This window comes from Chinchilla lanigera, unplaced genomic scaffold (genome assembly GCF_000276665.1).
Source record: "Chinchilla lanigera isolate Chin_1 unplaced genomic scaffold, ChiLan1.0 scaffold00006, whole genome shotgun sequence".
In the NCBI taxonomy this organism is placed as follows: Eukaryota; Metazoa; Chordata; class Mammalia; order Rodentia; family Chinchillidae; genus Chinchilla; species Chinchilla lanigera.
Genome location: NW_004955407.1, coordinates 23,016,375 through 23,041,836, shown reverse-complemented (window position 1 = coordinate 23,041,836; position 25,462 = coordinate 23,016,375). Strand labels below are relative to the sequence as shown.

Sequence of the window (25,462 nt, the reverse complement as noted above, 5' to 3'; positions counted from 1 at the left end):
GTGCCAGCATTGTCTAGACAATATCTCATGCCTATGTTTTGTGCTCTAAATAACTACTATGAAGACAACAATGCACAATGTATCAACTATTTAACTGTCCTATTAATCTGTTTTGAAACTGTTTCATTTTTCCTCTTATAAATAAATAAATAAATGGTATTGCCATAGGGCATGGAATATCTTCTGTTTTGCAAAATCTTAGAAATAATTAGGAACATATCTTCAAGCGAGAATAAAAGTCTCAGAACAATTAAATAAAAGGAATAGGATTCAAACTCTTTATTTCTATATCGAAACAACAAAGTATCTTTTTTGTTTGTTTTCTGAATATTATCATGCTTTTATAATTTACGGTACCAGCATTCTAGTGTCCATTATGCCTCCTACTGTAGTGCATTAACTCTGTGTAGAACTCTATTGTTGTACATAATTATAGCTACCATGGAATAGAAAAGGAATATGTTTCTAACTGTTGAAAAAATATCTATTGGTTGAGAAATGAGAAAGATTAAGCCCAACAATAAAAGTGTATCAAATAAATATCCTATGTGCACAAATATATTTACATACAGTATTTAGAAGAATTAGGAAGAACATTTATGGCTATATCGGATGAGCAAAAGAAATTCTACTTAAGGAAATTGAAAACCAGTATCAAGGCCAATGTGAGAAAAGTGTAAAGAAGAGAACAATAGAAGTTACAACTGCTATTTCTTGGGAGCTTTCTCCTGTTCATATTTTTAATAAAATTTTCACTGTAGAAGAAAAATTGAGCTGTTCTTAGTGACGAGCATTCTGTTGGAAAAAAAATTAGTGACAATCTCTAGTTTTACTTATTGAATAAGTTTTAAAAATATATTCTGAAAGTAAAATGAAGCATAAAAAGCAAATAAAACACTGGAGGTGGTGGCGCATGCCTGTAATCCCAGCCCTCGGGAGGCTGAGGCAGGTGGATTGTTGCGAGTTCAAGGCCAGCCTGGGCTACAAAGTGAACTCGAGGCCAGCCTGAACTGCATAGCAAGACCCTATCTGAACGAGACAAAAAAATCAAATAAAAATATCTATATCTGTTTATTATCTGAAAATGAAATTTTATGTATTTGCTCCAACTCTTAAATACTAATTAATTCATGATTATTAGAAAGTATTTTTCTTTTCACTTACATATAAATTTGATTAATGTAGTTCATCGGTTGTATGTGTATAAACTATCTAGTATTTCCCATATATGTTTTGGTGTTATCAGCTGTAATAAACAATGAAGAGTTACAAGATTTCTTTAACAATTCTTCTAAGTCAATATTGTTAAATAGATTTTTTCAGAGAAAATCTGATATTTGATTCACAGTACATTTCTACATATAACAATATTTTAACTAACATTTTCTGAATTAATAGACATATATTTGATAGATGATGTGAGTTTATATTTATAACGATTCTATAAAAATGCCACAACTATACTTGCAGGTATATGAAAATGAGCAAAACACTGAAAACATTCACTTATGTTAAAAATTAAAGTAAAAAATCAATTTTTATGCTATAGTACTTTGTTTATTACTAGTGACAAACATCAGTTATCTATTTACGTGATTGATGCTACACTTGCATTGAATGAAGAAAGGTGGCATTTTTCTTTTAATTCTTTCCAGTATTCCAAGCTCTTTACTTCCCCACTGCATTATTTTCAAGATTGATATTTTTACTCAGTGGAGTCAGGGAGGGAGACATAAGTATATGTCATACTTTCCTAGGAAATACTTGATAGTTTATACACAAACAACTAATGCACTACATTAGTCAAATTTATATGTAAGTGGAAAGAAAATTATTTTCTAATAATCATGAATTAATTAGTATTTAAGAGTTGGAGACATAAGTATGTGTTACACTTCTCAGAAAACATCTGTTTCAAATTTTAAGGGCTCATTCTGGTAGATACGTTAAGAAGAAAGAAGGGGCAAAATAATTTAAATTTAATGAGTATCACTGTATATCAGAGAAAAAAGTAACTTATAGTAGTAGAAATGAGTGGATTTTGGAAACTATTTTTATAAAAAGTACTTCTTTGCAGACTGTGAAGGTGTGAAAGAGTAAATTCAGGTATAGCAGAAATTAAGGAAAGAGACTTTGTCTCACAATTTAAATAATATAAGGGGCAAAGCTGCCATACACTGAGATGCAGTGAAGAAGATGAAGGTGGAGTGGGGATCTGGAATCCAGTTTTGGTTGTGTAGATTTCGAGAGGTCTATTAGATGCTGAAGAGAAGACCTTCATGAGATGACCCATGTATAGGCCTTGACTTTAGGAGAGAGATCTGGGATGTAGATATTGCTTCAACTGGAAAACATTTAAACTGCATATAATGTTTCAAAAGAAAATGCACAAAGGTCGGTCTGGCAGATAAGAATACTCGCTTCTTATCACTCAATAATAACATCAGTTTGATCACACAGTTCAGGGACTACCAAAAGCTTCTATAAAAATCCTTGAATTTCTAATATTATTACATAGTTTCAAGTACCAGAGTCATGGCAGTGTCATTGTTAACTAGCACAAACACTAGAATAAGGAAAACTACAAATAAACATATTGTTGTATAACAGACTCCATTTTATCCTTTTTAAATTTTTATATGGGTGTAACTCAAGACCATACTGATATGTGAAATAAGTCAGACACATATGTGTAAATATCACATTCTCTCACTAGTGTGAAAAATCAAACAAGTAAATATGATCCAATATGTACAACAGATACCGTGATTGGGAACAAATTGTTCAAAGAAAAAAAAACTGTGATGGGGAAAGGGAAAATGAAAGAAGGAAAAAAGGAAAAGAAATACATGTATATACAAGATAGTTAAGATGGTTATGCAGCTACTTTCTCTTAGTTCATTAGAAAGAGCTTCATGCTGATATTGTATAGACAAGATATCATGTGTATATCTTCTACTCTAAATAACTACTTGGAAGATGCCAATATGCAATGTATCGACTATTGTAATTGTCTTTTTAACCTGTTTTAAAACTCAGTTTCATTGTTGTGTCTATCTTTCTTTAAAAGTAAAGTACAACTGTCATGGGAGAAAGGAGATAAGAAGGAAGGGAAATATATATATATATTCTCTTTAAATATATGTTCTCTTTTTATTCTCTTGAAAATAATTTAATATGCTCTTTTTATATATTCTATTTTTATTGTCTATAAAATTTAAAAAAACACAAAAAATCGTATCAGTTTCTGGCACATATCCATACAGATAAACATTTTATCATTTATTTATTAAACATATAGCATTGATAACAATTTCTTTTTTTTTTTTTTTTTGATTTTTCTCCGGTACCAGGAACCGAACTCACGACCTTGAGCTTGCCAGGCAGGCGCTTTGCCACTGAGCTAAATCCCCAGCCCCAATTTCATTATTTTCTTTTTCTTCATACCATAAAATTGATTTGGGCTCAAAATAAGAAAATTGCATTTGTACTAATAATATCCTAAGTGTAACATAACAAAGTAATTGGCATAGCAAAACAGAAATATGTTGTTTTACACTTCTGGATGCTACAAATCTAACATTCCTGTGTCCCTTGGAGATTCATGAGGAGGTCTCCTCTTCCTCTGCCAGCTCCTGGCAGTTTGCTGCCAGTCTTTCCTATTCTTTGGTTGCTGTGAGCGTCCTGCCTTCTCTCTGGCTGTCACAGGCATTCTCCCTGGGAATCTGCCTTCATGTGCAGTCTTCTTACAAGCACACCATTCTCACTGGAATTGGAGCCCAATCTACTCCAGTAAAAACTCTTCTGAACTTCAGTAATTACGTCTGCAATCAGACTAGATCATGAAAAAGTCACATTCTAAGGCCCTGGAGTTGGATTTTCAACATTTTTTTTTTTCTTTCTGGAACATTTTAACACAGCATCAGTGATATTTAAAATAATTTGGTTTTTTTCGTTCACTAAAGACTATATTCAGATATTAGAATAAATCACTTCATTTTTCTTTGGATTTTTAAGGACCATTTATTCCTACAAGAAATCTCTGAGGCAGTTTTGAACATTTAGAATGCTGATAGTTTTGCAATACATCTGCTACAGAGCTTTTTCTCTTAAATGCTAGATGGAAAATTAAAATAACTTATTGACTGACTGCTTATAAAACCACTTTAATTACACCACAAATTGCTGATATGTCCCTGAGTGTAGGAAAAACTATAATACGTCTTCATACTTCTGTTTAGTATGTTTACAATTTACTTGTTCGTGTCAATTTTCTCTTTGTGACAATAAAACATTAAAAGATTGACCAGAAATTACAAGAAATTTGCCAATATTTTAAAGTATGAGATTCACATTCCTTGCCATCTTAACTGACTCTTGATTCAATGATAAAGCTTATTATTTTATTTTTAATATTTAATTGCTGCAGTAGATTTCAATCAGCTTGCATTTGTATAAAGATTTAATTCCTCCTTTGGTGTAAAATTTTTCTATTGAAGTTGTACTTTATGTTTCATTTTTGAAATAGAATACCAGTTGAACTATATATTACAAAAACATCCCATGTAATGAGATAATAATTGTGTTAAACTATCGACATTTAGACTAAAATTGTTTAATAGCAAAGTAATGGTTTGTGTCAAAGTTTGCAATAGATATTCTGTGTGTTTTCAAGGAACTGTGGTAAGGAGAGTCTTAATAACTACTTTCAATTTATTTTTTTCTGAGAACACTGATGCGACTACACTCTATAATCTAATGATGCTGATCTTTATCTATATCATTATTATAAAAAATGTTGTTAGTTCAGGAATCAATGTTTTTAACTTCAACAATCTGAAGAAAAATCTGCTGAACTAATTTTATTGTAGTCAATTACATTTGGGCAATGAGGAATAAAAAAGCGATGAGAAAGATTATGCAGTTCATGTTGAGAGTAGAATATCCAATCCATTTCAATAAATCCAAGTGATTTAAAGACTAGAAAGGAATTTATTTTTAGAGAATGTTTTGCTATTGTACTTCAAGTATAAAATAAGAATGTATAGTATAAAGATGTTTTTTCAGAAATATAGATTTATTACTATGTATTGCTTCTAATGCTGACTTTGACAGTTTAATACAGACAAAAGTGGATAGACAAAATCATTTATCCAGTTGTGTAGAAAGATGAAGTCATGAAATATAGATTTCCATTTTCTTTTTCTAAAGATAGAGAACATAATTTAAATTCAAAGTAACAGTTATAATTCAGTGAGATTATAATTCTTCAGTTTAATTTCCAGTCTAACTGTCTATGAGTTGATGTTTAAGATATTCGGAGGAGATTTCTAAGGCATTGAAATGTCTGTATTTTATTGTCCTGGTTTGAATCCATATAATTACATATGACTTGAACACTATTACCAAATAGAGTAATTCCTTTAATTTAGCTTAATTAGAGAATCTTTTTTTCTAGGAAATTTTCTGACATTCTTAAATATTTTAATGATATTTACTGTTTTTAAACATGAGATCTCATTTTTATTAATAAAATTTCCTCAGGGGTTCTATTTAGATATCAGCTAAAATATTTCTGTGCTTAGTTTAGCCTTCACAAATATAGCAAAAGAGTGTAATAAATAATTGAGGATGGACTATATAGCAGTTGATGTCTTGTTTTATATACATATGGACTTGTCTGTGTTATGTAATTGAATACAAAAAAATTGTCACCATTGATGTTTTAATTAGAAAAAAGTCCAATAATTTCAATATTTTGTAGAAACTGAATTGTAAAACTATAGCTAGTCATTTCTGAAAATAATAGCTGTTCATGATTATTTCTATAGCCATGTAGTTGAATAAGTAGATTAAAGAACATATAAATTTGTTTTATAGATAAAACATTTATAGTTATTTGCTAGTATGACATATTTGGTTGAGTAAAGGAAGATATTTATATGATATAATGAAAAAAATTTTGATCTTTGGAAAGAGGTGCACCTGACTCCCTTATTTTTATTTTTGTTTAGCGACTATAATTTGTTCTTTTGATTTTCTCACCCCCAGATGTTCTTAATGAGTTTAAGATGCACATTTAACAGCTGTGTCTTACCACCTGCTCACTAGATTTCTGTCTTACATGGCTATTAGGATATTATATGGGTTCCTCAGAACCTGTCACTGCTGATATTGTCAATCTTTTCACAGACACCATGAAAGCTGACAAAGTTTTTAAATACACATTTTCTAATAAGTCACCTTAACATTTATAGGAGAAAATAGACCTTTAGTTTATTTCCATTTCAAAGAAGTATATCTTGTCTTTGCTTTAATAGTCAGATAAGTCTTCAAATAATCTAAATGAGGTATAAATATTTTCAAAAGTGCAAAAGTACAATAATTTGTTAAGATTATAATTATGTATTGGTGGGAAAAATACAGGACCCATTGCAAAACAGTAAATGTAAAGTAATTTAAGAAAGTTTCTAAAAATATTCTGAACTCAATAGTATTTCAGTATGCCACACGTGATACAAAATTCTCAGCCAGGGAGAACAATGAAAGTAATAAGTTTTCAGCAAGTGAGATTCCCATCTATGCTATGTCCCTTTCCTCCCTCACTTTCTATCTTTCCAGTGCCCACACAGAAAAGCATATCTGCGCAAACCTGCATCAAATTCTCTCCCTTAACCTTAGTGTTAGTGAGAAAAATATCACCTCAAAATATGGTCTACTACAGCACAAGTAGGCATAATGCTCATAATCTTCAGGCTAAACCTTTGTTTTTCATTCACATGAACTCTGACATGGAAGGGGAAGAAAAGATGAAGGGAGGAGTGAGGAATTAGAAAGAAATGAATTAAAATGTATAATGCATAAGAACAAATTTGCTATGCTGAATGTAACCAACATGTAAGACAAATATATATTAAAAATGAAATTTAAATACACTGCAAAATCACTTATAAGAAAGCTTTTGAGACTATCTTCCAAAACTTCTTCAGATGGTCTGTGTGCTCATGCTGATTTATTGATCTGTTAAGTAATGAGACTCAAAATAAAAACCAAAGAAGTTTCACGGGGGTTATGATTTTAAAGCGAAGGCACATACAGAATGTATGAATCTATGAATTATGAATGATAGTTTTTCATGAAGAACCAAATAATAGTTTCATTTTGTTATTAATAAGTTGGTGAGCATATTTGTGGCAAGCTTCTTTTTGTTGCACTGAGAAAGTAGAATCCTCACTAAATAGAAGGGGGAGAGAGAGAAAGATAAAGGGAAAGGAGGGCAGCACAAGTGGGATATAACGTGGAAATATAGTTTTCCACGTCCTAACAAATACTAATTAGAGAAGCAGCAGCATTGTGGTACTCCTTAATCTTACCCTCACCCAATACATTTGACATCATAAATATGATTCTTTTAGATAAGATAGTTGCATTTTTCTCCTATGTGAGTTAAAGTAATTTATTCACAAATAACTATGAACTATCCCCATGTCTAGTAAACTGACTGAACCATTTTAAGCATCTATTAGCACTTGATCATAAAAGAGTAAATTATTTTAAATACTCTCCTTTTGTAAGCAATCATATTAAAATCACTCTTATAATTCAATTCCCTTGATAGTTCTGTACCGTATTTGTAATACAGAATATTTAGTTATGTAAACATTTAGTTATGTAAACATTCTTTCTTTTCATTTCAAAGAATTTTTGGCTATACTATGAACCAATATCTGTTTTCTTTGTTCTATTCAGCGAAAAGAGGAATGTATTTTGATCTCAAATTTGATCTGTTTCAGCCAGGTATCAAATAAACACGTTCAATATTTTGCTTTGTTTTGTTCTGTTTTTTTCTTTTTTTTCTTTTTTTCCAGTACCGGGAATCGAAGTCACGACCTTATGCTTAGCCAGGCAGGCTCTGTGCCGCTAAGCTAAATCCTCAGAGCTACTTTCAATATTTTGAATGGAGCATCCAACTCAGGACGTTGCGCTTGCGAGGTAAACGCTTGTGCAGCTGAGCCCTATCCCCAGCCCCGGAGCTGTGCATTCTTAACACAGTTCTTTTTACAACAGAATTCACTTATCATTGTAAAGGAACACTGTCTTCCTCTTCCATAGAGCTAAATGCTTCGTGAACTCCAGGTGTAGAGCATATTTTGGGGGGACATCTCTTATGAGATTGTAAAATTTTACAAGCAATTATAAAGTCTCAATCCAAAAATTCTGATTAATTCCTCGAAGACTAGAGTCAAAATTATATAGGGCAAATGAAGCAACGATATTTGACCCAGAATTATCCATTGTGTCTCTCATCTTTTTGTGGCTTGAAAATCAAAGGACCATTTTGAAGACAGAATTAATTCATCTAGATACAATTGTTATATAAGTATAATTATTAAATCGGTTTGCAATTATGATTTGGGATCTATATATACTATAATTGTGTAATTCTTTCAACTGTATGAATCTATACATAATTATATAATTCGAATATAAGAGGTGGTATGTTAAAAATGGAAAACTGGAACGTTTTATACCAAAGATTTTTAGTTTGTTTCTGCAAACATAGAAAAATAAAACTTACCCTCTCTTCAAGTAATTGCATGTAATTCTTTATTAGATGTGAATAAATCCATGATATAATTGTGTGGGGAGATAAAAATATATAATTTATATGCATGATCCCAAGGAGCTATTATTTAACATAAAATATACAACTTTCTCTGAATTATAACACATCACTTAGATAGTAGCAATTTTGTTCTTTAAAAATGCTTGCTACTTCTTTCATACCACTTTCTTTCTCTACCCCATATGAACTGAGGATAGGAAAAACTGAACTGAAGTGAACCTATTTTAACAGATCTCATATCAAACCATGAAAGACTCCCTTTCAAGTGAATCATAATTGCTTATGTAGCACTCCACTTTTAAAAAATTTTCTCTGACTGAAAACAGTATTTTTCAATCATTCTTCAGATTTGTTTTTCCTTCCTTACATGCTAATACTCACACAAATATGCTATCTGCAAAACTTATTGAATTCAAATTTTAAATGCCTATTCAAAACTAGTAATAACAAAAAGAGTTATTGTGGAGATTTGAATAATGCAGTAAGGTTACTATCTTTAGTACTGATAGAAACATTTCAAATGTATACTTTAAGTTTTATCAGATAAAACTAAACAAATCTTATTTTTATGTATGTGCTTAACTTTAAATAAAATGAAACATGTGCAATTTTCTTTTATATAAAGAAAGTTAAAGGGATGCTGGATTTATAACAACACCAATCAAGTATTTATGTAAGTGTATTTGAAATAATAATTAAGGGTGCCCATAAATATTAATGTATTGAATCTAAGCAAAATCTTCCTTCAAACCCACTAAGAGGTCTTTTGAACAAAATCTAATATTTATAAGTTATCATAGGCCATCTTTGGTAATGTAGATTGTCAATATCTGTGAAAATGCATTCAAATCTTCCTCAAATGTTGCCTTTCTTTGCAGTTTCCTTTTTAACAGGAAGATGCATATTAATAAATTATAGAAAATTATTCACTGCACAAATTCTAAAATAATTCGTGTTTCTAAAAATTCATCATAATTTCTATTTTCAAAAAAATTTTAGACTGTATAGGCTAATATTTCTCAAACCATGCTATGTTTCATAAAACTATGTTTCAAATTTGATATACTGCTTGCCCCCAAAAGAGTTGATATTCTAAATAATTTCAAAAGACATGTATTTAACAATTCTGTTGCTAAACTAGAATACATAGTACAGCGTGAAACACTATGAATAGGTAATTAGAAAAAATCAATCAATAACGTGCTAATTATGTATGCCTGAAGTGTTAATTAGAAGAGCACAATGTGACACAACTAGTTGTGAATTAACAGAAAACCAAAAGAAAGCCAGTTGAGGAAGCAAATTATTTAGCAATGGGCATTAAAGACTATCAAGCTATCTTTTGTGACTTTAAAGTGACAGTGATTTACCCACTAATTCTATTCATAGAGCCTTTTTGCTCCATTTGACTTTTAAATGGAATAAAAGTTTTCCAAAGCAAAATTCACAAAGTATAAATTGATGTAAGTTTTAAGAGACTAATGAAATAATAATTGTAAAAATGAACCAGTTTTGAAACAAAAGAAGTATGACAGTCATCTTAGAAAGAGTTAGCTACAATATCAAATTCAAGAATACTGTTCTATGTGAATTTCTCTTCATCTCTAGCATTTATGTTTCCTGCTACTGTGAATCAGTGAATTACCTCATTTCAGTATATTCTCAAAATATCTAACGACCACCGTATCACTGTACTAATTTGGCCTTGCAACCACATTTTTATAATTATATTTAAAATTATTTCTTTCCATCACATCACATTTCTAAGGACAGATTGTATATACATATATCAATGGTTTGGATTTCTCAGTAAGATTTTTAACCAGGAAATTGATATATTTTACATCTTAAAAGACCCAGGTTGCATTCACCATGGACAAAGAACATATCCTTTATCACCTCTCCCCCTGTATTAATTACACTTTCCCAGTGCTTCCAAAATGTCAATTTCTCACATATGAGTTTTGACTGCTAGAAAAACTTAATAAAGCACTTAGGGAAACAAACATAAATCTAAAGCGCTGATGGAAATATTGATTCAATGTATGCCAACAACTAAAAGTTATTAATATTTTTGAAAAATAATTTTAACAGTAAATAATCATTTAAAATATTCTATTGAAGCATTGAATTAGTCTAATTTTAGGGAATATATCCCAAGAATCTAAAATGTTTACATACTTTGTTTACTATTACATAGTTGAGAAAGATTGTTAAATATTATGTAGTTTAAATTTAAATATGTTTTTATTAGCCATTAGTTTTAAATAGCATCTTAGTCCAACAGGAGATAAAAAGAAAAATTGAATCACTGTACTTCTTAAAAAAATCAATAGTCCAAGAAAGGGGCTGGGGATTTAGCTCAGCGGCAAAGCACCTGTGCCTGGCAAGCACAAGGTCGTGAGTTCGGTTCCCGGTACCGGAGAAAATCCAAAAAAAAAAAAAAAAAAAATAGTCCAAGAAAGATACATGCTGTAGAAAATTAAGGCTCAAATCAAAGAATATAATTTACTTGGTGTCTGGATCTTGGTTGCTGGACCAGTCATTTATTTACACAAAATTATGATGTTCCTCTGCAGAAAATTAAGTGAAAGGAAATAGCAGCCCTTTTTCTATGTTTCCATGTCCTATCTTTGTCTAAGCTCATGTAAAGATAAAAATGTTTGAAAGTCAAATTTTTGAGAAGATACTTAACGTAAGTTTAAAGACTGGGCTGCAGCTCAATGGTACAGCATTTTTGTAGCACGACTGAAGCCCAGAGTTCAACTTTAGCCCTGAAAAGAACATTATGTTTGTCAGTATAACTGCTTACTGGTTAGGAGAGACACAGTGCATCTGGAAACATGGATAGATTAAAATTAAAAGAAGAGCAACACTTAATATTTTATGGATTCTATACTATAAAGAAGAACACATGAATGGCAGAGTTTGGTGACTCTATTAAGACAAAATATATTCACACCAAATATATTATTTGGTGGAAAAAAGAAAAATATATGTATCTTGAGATCATAACATTAAGTGAAGTAAATCTCACACCCAAGCTTAACTATTGCATGATTTCTCTCACATGAGAAACCCAAAGTATAAATAAATTAAAAAACAGAATAAAGGTACATAGTAGGAAACAACAGCATAGATGTTTTTCAAATGGGAAGGGGATGTAGAGGTGGAAAGAGGGAGTGGGAGAGTGAGGAAAGGGGAAACATAAAGGACTAAGAGGCATTGTCTGGATGACCCTCCTCCTCAAGAAACATGCAATCCTTACATTAAATTTTTTTTTTAAATTAACCAATAAGAATTCATGGCATTCCTAAAAGTCTATGCTTTTAAAAGTATTGGCTGGAGTTCAGTAAAACAAAACAAACTTTTGACAGAATTACAAAAATATATAAAAAATTTAATAGGTATAATTTAAAAATCCAACTAATCTCTTTGAGTGAGAGATAAAACAAGGAGAAAATACTTAATGATATATTCAAGGACTGTGTGATTATTCCTGAATGCATATGTCTAGAGCACTATATCTAAAACTAGCTGAGATGTTTTAATTGCTAAAACTGGTCATATCTTAAGGTATGGAGAAAAACTACACAAACTACAGTATTAACACTTTCTTCAGTAAATTTAAAGTAGCAAAAACAAATATTAATAAAATGAAATCAGTGAAAACACTGATTTCCAAATTAGAAAGATATATGAAGCGATTTCTATGACAAATAAGAAAATTATGTATACATTATCTAAATAGTCCATGAAAATTTAAACAATTCTACATGAATAAAGAGTTATACCACATTTAAGGGTTGAAAAAGTAAATATGGGTCACAAAACAGTTATTTTAAAAGTCTTTTCTTAATTTTAAAGCATTGTGTTTCATAAATCATATGCAAGTTTTCAGAAGCCATTATTTTCCCCTTAGATTCATTTGCAATATGATTTTAAGTTTTAAGTGAAAACCTAAAGAACCAAGTTATTATTGGATTGCAAATGTTAGCAAAACTAGAGTCATTATAGTAACGTGAAATTTACATTGAAAACATAAAATGAGGAAAGTAACAGAATGGACACACACTATCACTCTATACAATTGCATTCACATTGTAATTTACTTTTAAGTTGACTGATCTCAGTCAAGATTATTACAGTACTTAGATATGACCCTAAATAATGATAATAATTGTGCTTTCACAATGTTTCATTCACAAAAATTATTCAAAGTATACCATATATTTAAATGTATAATATTTTGATTTGATTAATCCTAGGTTAAACTATAGCATACTTCCATTTACAATTATAAATTAAGTGTTAAGGGTGACAGGCTAATGATAGTATACTTGATTTTCATGGAAGTGCACACTATGTGTTGAAAAATAAAGAATACAAAACTTGACCTAATTAATGGACCTTAACTAGAGCTCTTTGGTAGTAACTGATGGAAATTGAATTTTAAATAACCTCAGCAAAAATATTCTCTTTCTCTATCAAAAATAAAATTACATGACTAGGAGACTTTGTGGTGAATATAACATTTCTTTCTTCTGAAAACTGTGAGTTCTCCTATACCACAAAAAGTACTTAAAGCATTGAAAATTATACTTTTTATCTGGGGAAACAATAGTTTAAGTACCTCAGACATAATGAACTGTGATCCCACAAAGCAAGTCATAGAAATAGTGTTAAAGAACCTGGGACCTGGAAAAGTCATCAGATCTTTTGCTTGGAGAATGAATACTAGATGGGAAACCCTTGTATCTTCTTGCTGTTTTCAGAAACAAAACAATCTTTTTTCCTCCACTCATTCAAAAGCACAATCCTAGTTAACATAATATCTTCAAATAATCAAAAGAAATTTAGAGTTATTTTTGAAGTTCCTTTATCTGATTTCACTTGAAAAGAGAAGGTAAGATGTCATACCGTAGAACAGCCTCTAAAAGACTTCATCTGTCATAAATGTTTCTGATCTTTTTTCTGTTCCTCTGAAATTTTACCTATTTATCTTCTGGAACCATGGTGCCAGTACAGAATTTTCTACAAATAGAAGTCAAATTGGAAACTTTTGTGATATATGAGACTCATCTTTCCTTTCTTTGACCTTGCCTTAAATTTTCCAATGTGTGATAATGTCCCATGGAAGAAATATTAATAAATTACGACATATAATAATAGAAAATTCAAGTCTGGTGATCAGTATTTTGAAATTTTGCAAACTTTCTGCTAAAAATTATGTAATTATATATAAGAATCATATGTCAGTGCATTCCAAATTGCCCTCTGAAGCTGATTATTCCTGTGTCACACTCTCCAGGTAAAGCTGGTAAATTAAAGTAAGACTCAGTGGCCTTCTACAAACTACAATTTGGCATAGGATTCTTCTCTCTACATTTCCTTTTACCAAAGTTATTTTCTAAAATGCAGCAGATTACCTTCTCAAAATATAGATTAAATCCCATCATCCCCCGTGCTCATTGTGTCAATCCAAAAAATTCCCATGGCTAACTCTCACAATTACTGTGATGTTTTCATATTCTTCTATTATACAACCCCCACACCAGTCAGTTCCAGTTCTTTCTCCATCCTAATTTTAAATTTCTCTCTTGAGCATTTCCAGCCATAGGGGATACCATTTTGTTTCATCAATTTACCATGATGATTTTCATTTAAGAAATTGGGTTTTCTATCTGTAAAAGATACTTTCTCCATGTTTTCATAGTACTACATCTCTCTATTTGTTTTCTCAGCTCAAATATAACTATTTTGGGGATACTCCCCTTCCTTGGCTCTTACCATTTCCCTGAATTAATTAATCAAAAGCGTATGTGTGTCATTGAACTTCTACATATTCATGACTTCACCTACTATGGCATGAAGCTGGTCAGGTTTTTTCATCCTTTTCCTTGTTGTGTTAGAATAGTACCAAGTCTAAAGAACTCTTCATTAAAAAGTTGCTCATTTTTTTTCAAATATTTTAGTTAGCTTACAAATGGTAAAAGTAATACCTAGCCATAGATGTTAATGTCTTAGTCTTGTCACATGACCATTTCAGAAAGATTAGGGAATTCCATCTTTCTCCACTGCAGGGAATTACGCTATGATAGGTCACCAATGAATTTGCTTTCTTCTGTCACTGTGCCACAGGGAGAGAGATTTCCCTTGGTTTTTCTAATGTCACTTTTCATGGTCTGGTGATGACTCACACCATTGCCTCTGAGACAACCTACACTGGTCAGATGGTCAAACAATCTCAAAGTCTTAGAGAGTCCTATATTTGTTTATCTGAGTAACTAATTTGAAGATTACAACATGTAACACAACAACCATTGTTAATTTCCTCTCACCTGGTTTGAAATTCAGTGTCATTTTTTATTGTTTTTGTGTTGTTTTGTTTATGTCTTTGTACTTATAAATTTGCTTTTGTTCTTTTCTCTTTAAAATAAACAAATAAATAAATACATAAAAGTATTAGATGGTAAACACTCCTTGAGTCAGAAAATTGGGCGTAGGAGAGCAATGAATATATGGCAACAGCACAAAACAACTATTAAAGTTCAAAATAAATAATTGAAAGAATATTAGATATACCAGAGTTATGATTTTGATCACAGATACAATGCCACATGGTTGGTAATGCCAAATTTATCAAAAAATTTCTGTCAGAAAAAATGATAGGGACATAGTAGGAACTAAGTTACAGTTATTTTCAGGAGCAAAGAGGTAGAAAGGTAAATAGACTATCACTGTTGCACTTCTTAACCTTGCATATTTTGATATAATTTACTGTTTTTCCATCCCCTATTAGTATAAGATGAAGTAACAACCAAACAAAATTTACTTTTAGTATGATATTTTGTTCTTAACCTTTATGCCAATATCTGCTACCATTATTCTCATGTTTAAAGTGGTTTACTGTTATGTCAAAGACACATTTGCTTAAATAACAGTGACAATTTGGTATCAATAACCTCATTTAGGCCAATTAGCATTTGGTCAACTCTCATTAAGAAAATAATGTAACTGTTTTTGATTTTCTTCTTTACAATCTTCCATTTGCTACAGCATAAAAATTAGAAACATGTCTGCCATTATCAAAATAAATACTTATTACTTTGTATCTTAATTCATCTAAATTTATGTGAAGGTTAAATATAGGGCAGATAAACACGGGAAATATTTAAGGTTGAGTCTGTTTTGAGAGATGTTCTAATTATAATGCTGATGCCAATCAATTCTCATTTAAATGGAATCAAATTAGTCCAGATTGCAGTGGTAATTAAGTCACTTGTTAGTACTTATTGCGGACACAGAAACTTCACTTCCCCAAGATAAACAGTGTGAAGGTGGTCAGCAAACAATATTAACACTAAAAATGGAAGCATGAGGAGACACTGAGGAAAACCTGGAAATTAGATGTACCTAATTCTTTTAAATACAAGTGAATCACTCAACATTTTATAATTCATTTTACAGATATTTAATGTCAAACAACAACGAATGAATTCGGATTGCATTAAATTTTGCATTTGCAAGGCAAGAGCTGAGTGGACATAAGTAGTATGGAAGAAAGGTCACTGAAATTATAATGCTTGTTGAAGTCGCCATTTTAATTTGGGAAATGCACATTGAAAACTCTCAGTTTTTATACACAGTAAAGCTAGACTGTCTTCTCAATTATTTTCTATTTTTAATGCTTCATCTTGTTACAAAGGTAAAACATTTAACTCGATTGCTCAGATGTTTGCTCTTTTAATCTAAATTTCTTACCTAATTTCTTCAAATAAAATGAGAGCTAAATTTATGATCTTGTGTTTAGGGTTCTGTTTAAGTTCTCTATCATTGCAAAGTAATTTTCAATGGTAATATTTCAGTTTGAGCACAGAAAAAGACTAAATTATTCCCCTTGAAATAAGGCTTCATTCATTTTTCTCTTTTGTCTCATCAAAATAGTTCTATTAATATGTAACTGATCAAAGAAGTTGCAATTCTGCCTCATCTTTTTATTCAATTATGTTGTTGTTTTATCTTAAGTGATAATCAGGAATAATCTAAAATTCTTATCATGTCTCTGAGTGAGTGCTACAAGTGTCACAAATGTAAATAGTTCGATAATTTTAAAAAGTTAAGTGTAACATGTCACAGGCTTTATTTTGTAGAAAATTTTGTTTCTATCCTGAAGTTATATATGGTTTTCTGCTATGTGTATGGACTATAATGAACTTTACCTGCATGTAGTTGGTGTAAATTTTTAAAAAGTGTGGACTACATTTATTCTCATAATTGAAAAACTCTTTCCTTGCTCCTAAATCACAGTGGCATTCATGTATACTGATTAATTCAAAGATCTCAGGGTTACACTACATCATGAGATACACTACTGAGCAAATGAACTAAATATTTTGTGTTTCATAAGATTAATACTGTAGTAGAGAGAAAGTCATCAACAAGACTAAACATAACAAATTTACTTTTATAGTCTGAGAGAAGGGAAAATTTTTCTTTAAAAAATAGATGATACAAAGGTTCTGGAGGGCAGGTTGACATCTTAAACATGGTCATCAAAGGTGGCATCATCTTTTGAAGGCGACATTTAAACTAACATGAAATTGGAAAAGGCACTGACATGAGACACATGGGAGGGAGAAATTATCCTTCATTAACTGGAGTCCTTAGGGTTTTGGGGGTGCCCCTGAGATGGTATACTTTGCTTCTGGACTGATTTCTCTGGAGAGTGTGCGTGAGCTCAAACTTTGAACTTTTAGCTGGCTTCCTATTGCTGTGATGCGATCTCAGCTTCATGCCTGTGCTCTTGGAAAGATGGGATACAGCCAAGAGGCCTCATCAGAGCACAAGAGCTGAGCCAACTCCAGGGCTTGCTCCTACAACCTCAACAACTGTCATGTAAATTAACCTCTTCTCTTTGTACAGTTAACACTTCAAGGATTTCGCTGCAGTAATGAATAACAGACTAATACAATCACCCTTGAGGATTCCATGTTTTCCAGGAAGATGTAAAACCAGTGAGATCGTCAGCTCACAGTTGGAGAAAGGAATTCAGTACATCTGAAACTAGGACTCCAGGGACTGACTCATGAGGATGCACCTCTGGAACCCAGTTGCTACCTGGGATCTCCCTACAGCTGCCATTCAAGACATGAAGTATAATTCTCTAGGGATTGGGGCAGAGGTAATTGGCAGGTGGCATTTACCCTGCGTTGCTGTTCTTCATACTCATGGTATTTACCTCAAAACTGAATTCAGTCTGTAAAACACGCAGCAAATGAAGTGACCCAGCTCATTCAGGAACGGCTTGTCCAATAGGAGCTGTCTAAACAGGCACTTGCTTATCTATGAAAAGAGCAAGTTCTTTAAAGGGCAGCACCCCAGCTATTGTTTCTGTGTCACGGATCCAGTCAACATAATTTGTCTTGCTACGAAAAAAAATGGAGGATCCTACTTTCAGTGACCATTCCATTTTTACATGTTTCTGAAATTCCCTAACCCAGCTTTTGATGCCTTGCAAGTATTGAATTTTGATAAAGGGCAGCTGAAAATATGCACCTCATTGTCACTGATGGTTTTGTTTGAATGTGCACATCGTCTATTGCGATTCGCTTAATAGAGAAAACCAAGGAACAAAATTTTGGAACTATTTCCATTTAAGTGCTAAGGAACAATATGATACAGACATAAAAATAGTGTGTTTAGTAACAATAAGTGGCAGGCTGCTAAAAACACTCAAATTTACTTTAGTAAATCCTCTTTAACTTCTAGTACACATTTAACTTCTCAAAGTTTACTACAGGAACCGATAAATGATTACAGTACATATCAGTACAAATAAAATGAAATTTTCCCTGTTTTTTTTCTGTTTCCTGAAGGTGCTAAAAGAAATTGTGCACAAGTGCAAACAATAGCTTTAGTCCTCTACCCTGGTGTTTTTAAAGATACATGGGCTCTGATCTGTGAAGATGAAACATAAGACTAAAGCGAAACTTTGCTCAGAGAGAATTTGTTACTTCAAAGGGTGTGTAAATCGCTAATTAATGTACTCCCGCATCTTAAGAAACTAAAGACAACATTGTAACACCAAGGTAATTAGAAATAATTACGTAGTAAGTTTATGAGCAGAAAAACATATAATGGGAAATAAATGTGCAGTAGGAAATCCACAAGTCAAAATTTGGTTCTACGTGAAATCTGAGAGGACTGAGGAAATTAAAAAGTGAAGCACACGTACCATTTCTGTTAAAGGAAAAATATAGCATAAATATTCAAACCATGAAACAAAACCAAAAATTTACTGATGCCATTGTGTGGAACCTAGTATTACCTGGCGAACTCCAGCCTTCCCATTTTGCCTGACTGTACTCAGCCTCTTCAGTATGGACTAGGAACCAGCCTCCCACTTCCTGCCATCTTTATGTTTATTGCGCAGTCTTCTCGCCGCCATTTTGGAACTACTAACATTCACTCTTGTGAGAAAAGATTTTACCAGCTGGAAAACAGCAGTTGTGCACACAGTTCTTCTGTTGTTTAACCTTTCCAAAGTAAACCATGTCACATAAAACTTCCTCAAAGTTACTCCTGTCCACATATTTTCCATCATCCTCTTGAATGAGGTTGTCACATAGTCATGATTCAGGATTATTGTATTGCACAGGTTGCATTTCTTTCTGATATCCTTCCGATTCCTTGTTGAGTTTTACAACTATACACATTTTAATCTTTCTTCTATTTGTTTATTTTTTATTTTTGCAGTGCTAGGGTTTGAACACAGGGCCTTTGTACTGAGATACATTCCCATTCCTCCTTTTTTATTTTTAGTTTTATTTTTGTATTTTCAGACAAGATCTCACTAAGTCCCCAGTGTGCCCAGATTAGTCTCGAACTTATGCTCCTGCATCAACCTCTCAGAGTGCTACAGTTATAACCTGAATCTTTTATAGATTCTTACATATAATTAGTTTCACAAAAGAACTGCAAATGGACTCAAAACTTGAGCAGAGTAAAGCACCCTATGAGAAGAAATACAGGCTGAGGTTTCTGTGAGCCCCTGGTCAGAATATTTTCATCAAAATGTGAAAACAATTCCTTTTAGTTTTATCTGTCATCTAAAACCATAAATATGTACATTTCATAGGGTAAAGATGTTTGAATATGTGCATATATTGCATAATGTTTAAATGAGGGTAAAGAAATCCACCTCAGGAAAAATTCATCATTCCTTTATGGTAAAATTTTTCAAAATACTTTTCACATTGCAGGGCATGATCATTATCTAGAGTACCCTACTGTGCAGTAATCCAACAGAATCATTTTTTTCAGTACTTGAGATTGAACCCATACCCTCTCCACGGAGCTGTATCCCCAGACGTAGTCAATGATGTTGTTGTTTTTGTTGATTCTTTTGAGACAGGGACTCACTAGGTTAACTCACTAAGTTATCCAGGCTGGCTTGAATTTGCATTTCTCCAACCTTAGCCTCCCAGATTGCTGGCACGGCAGGCTTGTGCCACTACACCCAGTTAAAAGCTAGTTATTTTTATCTAATTATAACAATACCCATTGAAAATCTCTTTCCATCATTCTGTACACCTATATTCCATGACTTCTGCTAACCACTGCTCCAATCTAAATTTAATGGAAATCTTTCTTTTTTAAATTTACATTTTGCATAAGAGTGAGTTCACGCTGTAGCTGGTTTTCTGTGCATTCTTTACTTAACATAATGCTATCTAATTCTATCCATCTTGTATCAAATGATGATTTCATTATTTCTGAGATTAAATAATATTAGCTTTATGTATGCAAAATACTTTCTTCATTCACTCATCAGTTGATGAACAATTTGGTTGTTTCTGTTTTTAGCTATTATGGATAGGAATGGGGTGAACGTGGAGGTGTAGATTGCTATTAAGCATAATGATTTAATTTCATTAAATGTGTGCACCCAAGAGTGGGATTGGTAGATCACATGGTAGGTGTATTTTTAAGTTTTTGGGAATTGCTGTACTGTTTCTCATATTGCTACCCTACTTTACATTCACACTGAAAGTTTCTAAGTGTTCCTTTCTCTCCACATCCTCACCAGCACTGGTATCTTTGGATAAGAATCATTCCTTCTGGGCCATGGGGACAACTCATTTTGGCTTCAATTTGGATTTCAAAGGTAATTAGTGACATTGGACATTTTTTCATAAATATGCCAGCTATTTGTACATTCTTTTTAGAGAAATTTCTCCAAAAAGGATGTACAAATAGCTGACATATTTATGAGCCATATTTTTGAGTCCATTTACAATTTCTGCTGAATTGTTAGTTCAATGTATCCTGCATGTCCACCTCTTATATAGTTTGGAAATATTTTCTTCCATTCAGTAGTTTTCCTCAGAATGCTACTGGTCATCTCTGTGTGTGTGTGTGTGTGTGTGTGAGTGTGTGTGTGTGTGTGTGTGTGTTTGAGAGAGAGAGAGTACAATTGTTTAGACTGATGCAATTCCATCTATCTATATTTGCTTTTGCTTCCTGTACTTTGGAGTTCTTATTGAAAATCATTGCCACATCCATATTCTGGTTCCTCCCCTATATTACGTTCCACTGATTGTGTAGTTTCAGGTCTTAAGTTCAGTCTTCAATTCATTTTAAGCTGATTTTTGTAAATGGAGGGAATGGTATCTATTTTCATTAGTCTTTCCCAGCTCCATGCACTGAAAAGACTGTCCTTTCTTCATTGCATGTTCTCTTAGTTCTTTGTCAAAATTTGCTTGAGTGTAGATGTATGTGTTTATTCTGCACTCTATTCTTTTCAAATGATCTGTACATGCTTTGTAAATGAGTTTATATGTATAGATAACTCTTTATGAACAAATAATATATGCATATGTACATAAAATTCATTATGGACAACTGCAGTATGATTCAGGCTTGAGGAAAGCTATTCTAATAACTACGTCTTTTTCTCCTAGGCACATCACAGCCTTCTTGCTTAGTAACATTAGACAGCACATGCCTGGAGGCCGTTTTTAAAAGTAAAATTAAGAAGAAAATATATATAAGACTACAAAAATATGTCATTAAAACCACTGTGAAAATGACATTTACCCACAATATGAAAGCTGATAGGAAAAGGCAAAGAGTTGTTTTGTTGAAACTATTTTAAGTGACTCAAATATTTTGATTATCTAAATAACATGGAAGGCTCTATGAGTATTCATTTTTGGGTCATGAAAATTTAGTTTGTAGGTAAATTTGTATGTGCTAATGCAGAGTAATGAGAATTGATTATAATTAGACCCTATAATGTCCTCTCTTATTGCCTGGGTAATATACTACCTTTTGCCAAGTACATGGCAATAACTGACCTATTTTCTATCACAATTATTTTACCTGTTCCAAGTGAAATATGAGTATGTCTCTAAAATATGACACTTTCTGCCTGATTTCTGTTATTTATCAAATATATATATCCTCATTCATATTTTATTAATAGTTCATTATTTTATTGCTGTTTACTATTTCATTATATGAATAAATTGCAATTTGTTTATCCATTTATTTAACATGTTGATTAGCATCAGAAATTTCTAAAATATTATAAATTTTTAAAATATATTATAAACATTTGTACAGATTTTGTATGTACACAGACTGTTAAATATGTTGGAAATTTGATAGATTGAATGATATATTTAGCAGTGCTAAACACATATTTAGGCCTATATTCAGCATTGCTAGAAACTTAAAAGCTTTTTGATGTGGTTATATTCTTTGGCATCCTTGTGATCAATAAAGGAAAATTTTACTTACTACATATGTCTTTTGGGGGCTTTTACTATTTATTTATTCTTTTATTATTTTTGTCATGGTAAAGAAAAAAAAAACACAGCCTTATACACGCCAGGCAAGCTATGTATCACTGAGCAACATTTGCAACTCAACTACTCATTTCTAAATTGGAATTTTTTTAAATTTTAAGGCAATTGTACACTGTGTACAGGAATCCTTCACATGTCTGACATGCAATTAGTTTCTTCTGCTTGGTAGTTTGGACAGTATTTTCAACCTAATTACAATGTGCCTTTTAGAACAAAAGGTTTAATATTCTTAAAGTTTATCTTATCATTTGTCAGCTTGTAAGTTTAGTCTTGTGTCTATAAATTCATCACAGGTACCAATATTAAACATTTTTCAGTTATGATCGTTTCTCTGGGAATTGTATACTTTCAATTTACATGTATGTCTGTGATCCAGCTTCACTTTATATTTGTGTCATCGTGAAATGGTAGCAGTCATATTGTCTCCTCGGCCACAGACAAGCAGAAGAATCTGTCCTTATAAGTCCTTTTTATACTTGCATCAGTCCTTTTATGATTAGCCCTCATGACTGAAATATCTCCAATTAGGCCTTATTTCTCAACATTGCACTGCAGATTAACTTACAAACACATGAAATGTGCAGGACACAAAAATATCCAAATCATAGAAAGCATGTTTATGCTTTTTATTACAGTGCCTTCAAAATGATAATAATTTTGGCCATATTTGCCATCATAGGTGGCCATTTTATGATAAGCTCACATAATCAGTTACATGAATCATCACCTAAAATACAAAATCAAATGAATCATGGGTATATGTAGAGTTGTCATAGAAATCAAAGAAGGTAGTACCAACTTACTAAAATGGATAAAACATGTAAATGAAATATCTAATTGTTTTCTTCAATTGAAAGCCATGATGTTTTTTTTTTACTTTCCCATCTAAAAACTTTAGTCCTAAATTTTAGAAAAGTTCTATACAACAAACCCCACTGATTTGACCAGACAACCCCGTACGCACACCCACAAAGTTGGAGTACTCAGGACCCAGATATTCACAGTTCTTACATGTACAGCTCTTTGAGGATATGAGAGTGGCTCCAGTTTTCCTGGAATTGGAGCCCACTAATTCTTCTGCTTCATGACAGCCTGAAGTACCACTTACACGGCCTATTTTTCACTCCCTTGAATGTAAATCTTTCTCAGCTTGAGACAGATCAGATTCATCCATCTGATTATTTTCCTTAGAAGTCTCTTCATTCACAGTTAAGGCATCATCAGATTCCTTTTCTTGATTGTTTTTCTTTCTAAGATCATATTTCTTGATGTCATACAAGACTCTAAAAATAAGCAAATGTTGTAGTTAAATTTTATTTTGAAAACACTTCTGCAGTTAAGTTTCATGAATTCTGATATTCTACAGTTCAAATCTATCCCTTCAAACTTAGCAACAACTGTGTAGAGATGGGCAAAACCCCTAAAATCAGCATTATCAGGAGTTCCATTATGTTAAATTCTTTCATGGAAAAAAGTGAATTTCAAGAATTTAAGGATCTCCTCATGCCATGCTTTTACAGATGGCCTCTAAATGCCTTCTTCTTCCTCTTCATTCTCTTTTTCATCCTCTTCTATACAGTGCGGCCTCATACAACTACTTTCCTCGTCTCTATCCTGAGAAGAGGATGATTCTGTTCCTTCTATCATAACTGAAGAAATCTCACTGGAGGTTGTCTGAGTGGCTGTCTCTCTGATTTCACTTTCTTTGTCAAACCTGAATCTTTTTACCTCATTCCCCTCAAGTTCCACAGCGTCTTCATTTGGATGTTTATTTTTTATAGGGCTCATGGAAGAAACATTGGAATCACATGTTGGCGAATCACTGATTTTTCTCTCCATTTTGCTGTAAGTTTGATTCTTTGCTCTCTGTGCTCTCAGGCAAACTAGTTGCTGTCAAGGGTGCTGACAAAACAAAGCTTTGGTTGATGAAGTGGCCTGGGTATACCAGGAAATTTATATTAGACCTATCAGGATAGCTTGGTGAATTTCCAGGAAACATAACACCATTCATTCGATGTAAACTGTTGGAATTATTTTTCTCTGAAGAAGGATAAACACAACTAACAACCATCACTTCCTTTCCTATTCCTCTGAGAAACTTATGTTTCCGTGTATTTTCTTCTTGGATCTGTTAGCATTTCACACAGTAGTTGAATAAACCAAAGGTTGGTTGAGAGTTGATGTTCCGAAATCACCCACCATCTCCTCCCGTTTGGATAGAAAATGCCTCTAAATTGGGACCACTAAACAGTTGTTTCTATAGTCTTGGCTACGTGACAAAGAACAGGATCAAGGACAGGACTAATGTCTTCTTTCCCCTTTGCTCAAAATCTTTCACAGCCTCCTTCAGCCTCTGGACATCCATAACATTCCAAGCAGCTTGAGCTTAACATCTCCCTGACTCTACACATCCCGAGGTGCTCCTCCTACCTGCTGCACACCCTGGGCCTGCAGGGGATTGGGTGGCACCAAAGGAAGCAAGCACCTCACTAAACCACTAGTGAGAGAGGAAGTCACCTCCTGAGGTGAAATTGCAACTGTGCGTTAGCTGTGCAGCTCGGCTCCCTGAGAAAGTTAATGATTATGCCCTCAGCCGAGCAGGGCACAGCTGGATATAAACTCAGCGGAGCATAACGGAAGTTCCTGCAGAACCCCAACTCTCCACGCTGCACCGATCTGCCTCTGCAGCCAGGCCTGATCACAGCTCGCTAGTAAGAGGTCGCCCCGTACAATAAGAATAAGGTGTGAAAGTAAAAACGAGACCCTGTTCTGGGATTTCAGGGGAACCCTCATCCTCCCAGGGATGCGGGCAAATAAAGACACCCTTTCTCCCACTCCGTGTCTGGGTAGCTTTGTTCAAGATCCCATTTATCTCCTGACCAATTAAAACGTCCTGCAAGTAAAAATGTTTGGTGGTTGCTACTAAATTCCAAGATAATTTATACCTACGTTCTCAAAATAA

The 25,462-nt window shown here is 32.7% G+C and overlaps 1 pseudogene; it reads right to left on the bottom strand.

The window, feature by feature from the left end:
* LOC102008500 overlaps nucleotides 1-24,865 on the bottom strand; it is a 144,650-nt pseudogene extending 119,785 nt beyond the window's left edge.
* Between the last annotated feature and the right edge of the window lie 597 nt (nucleotides 24,866-25,462).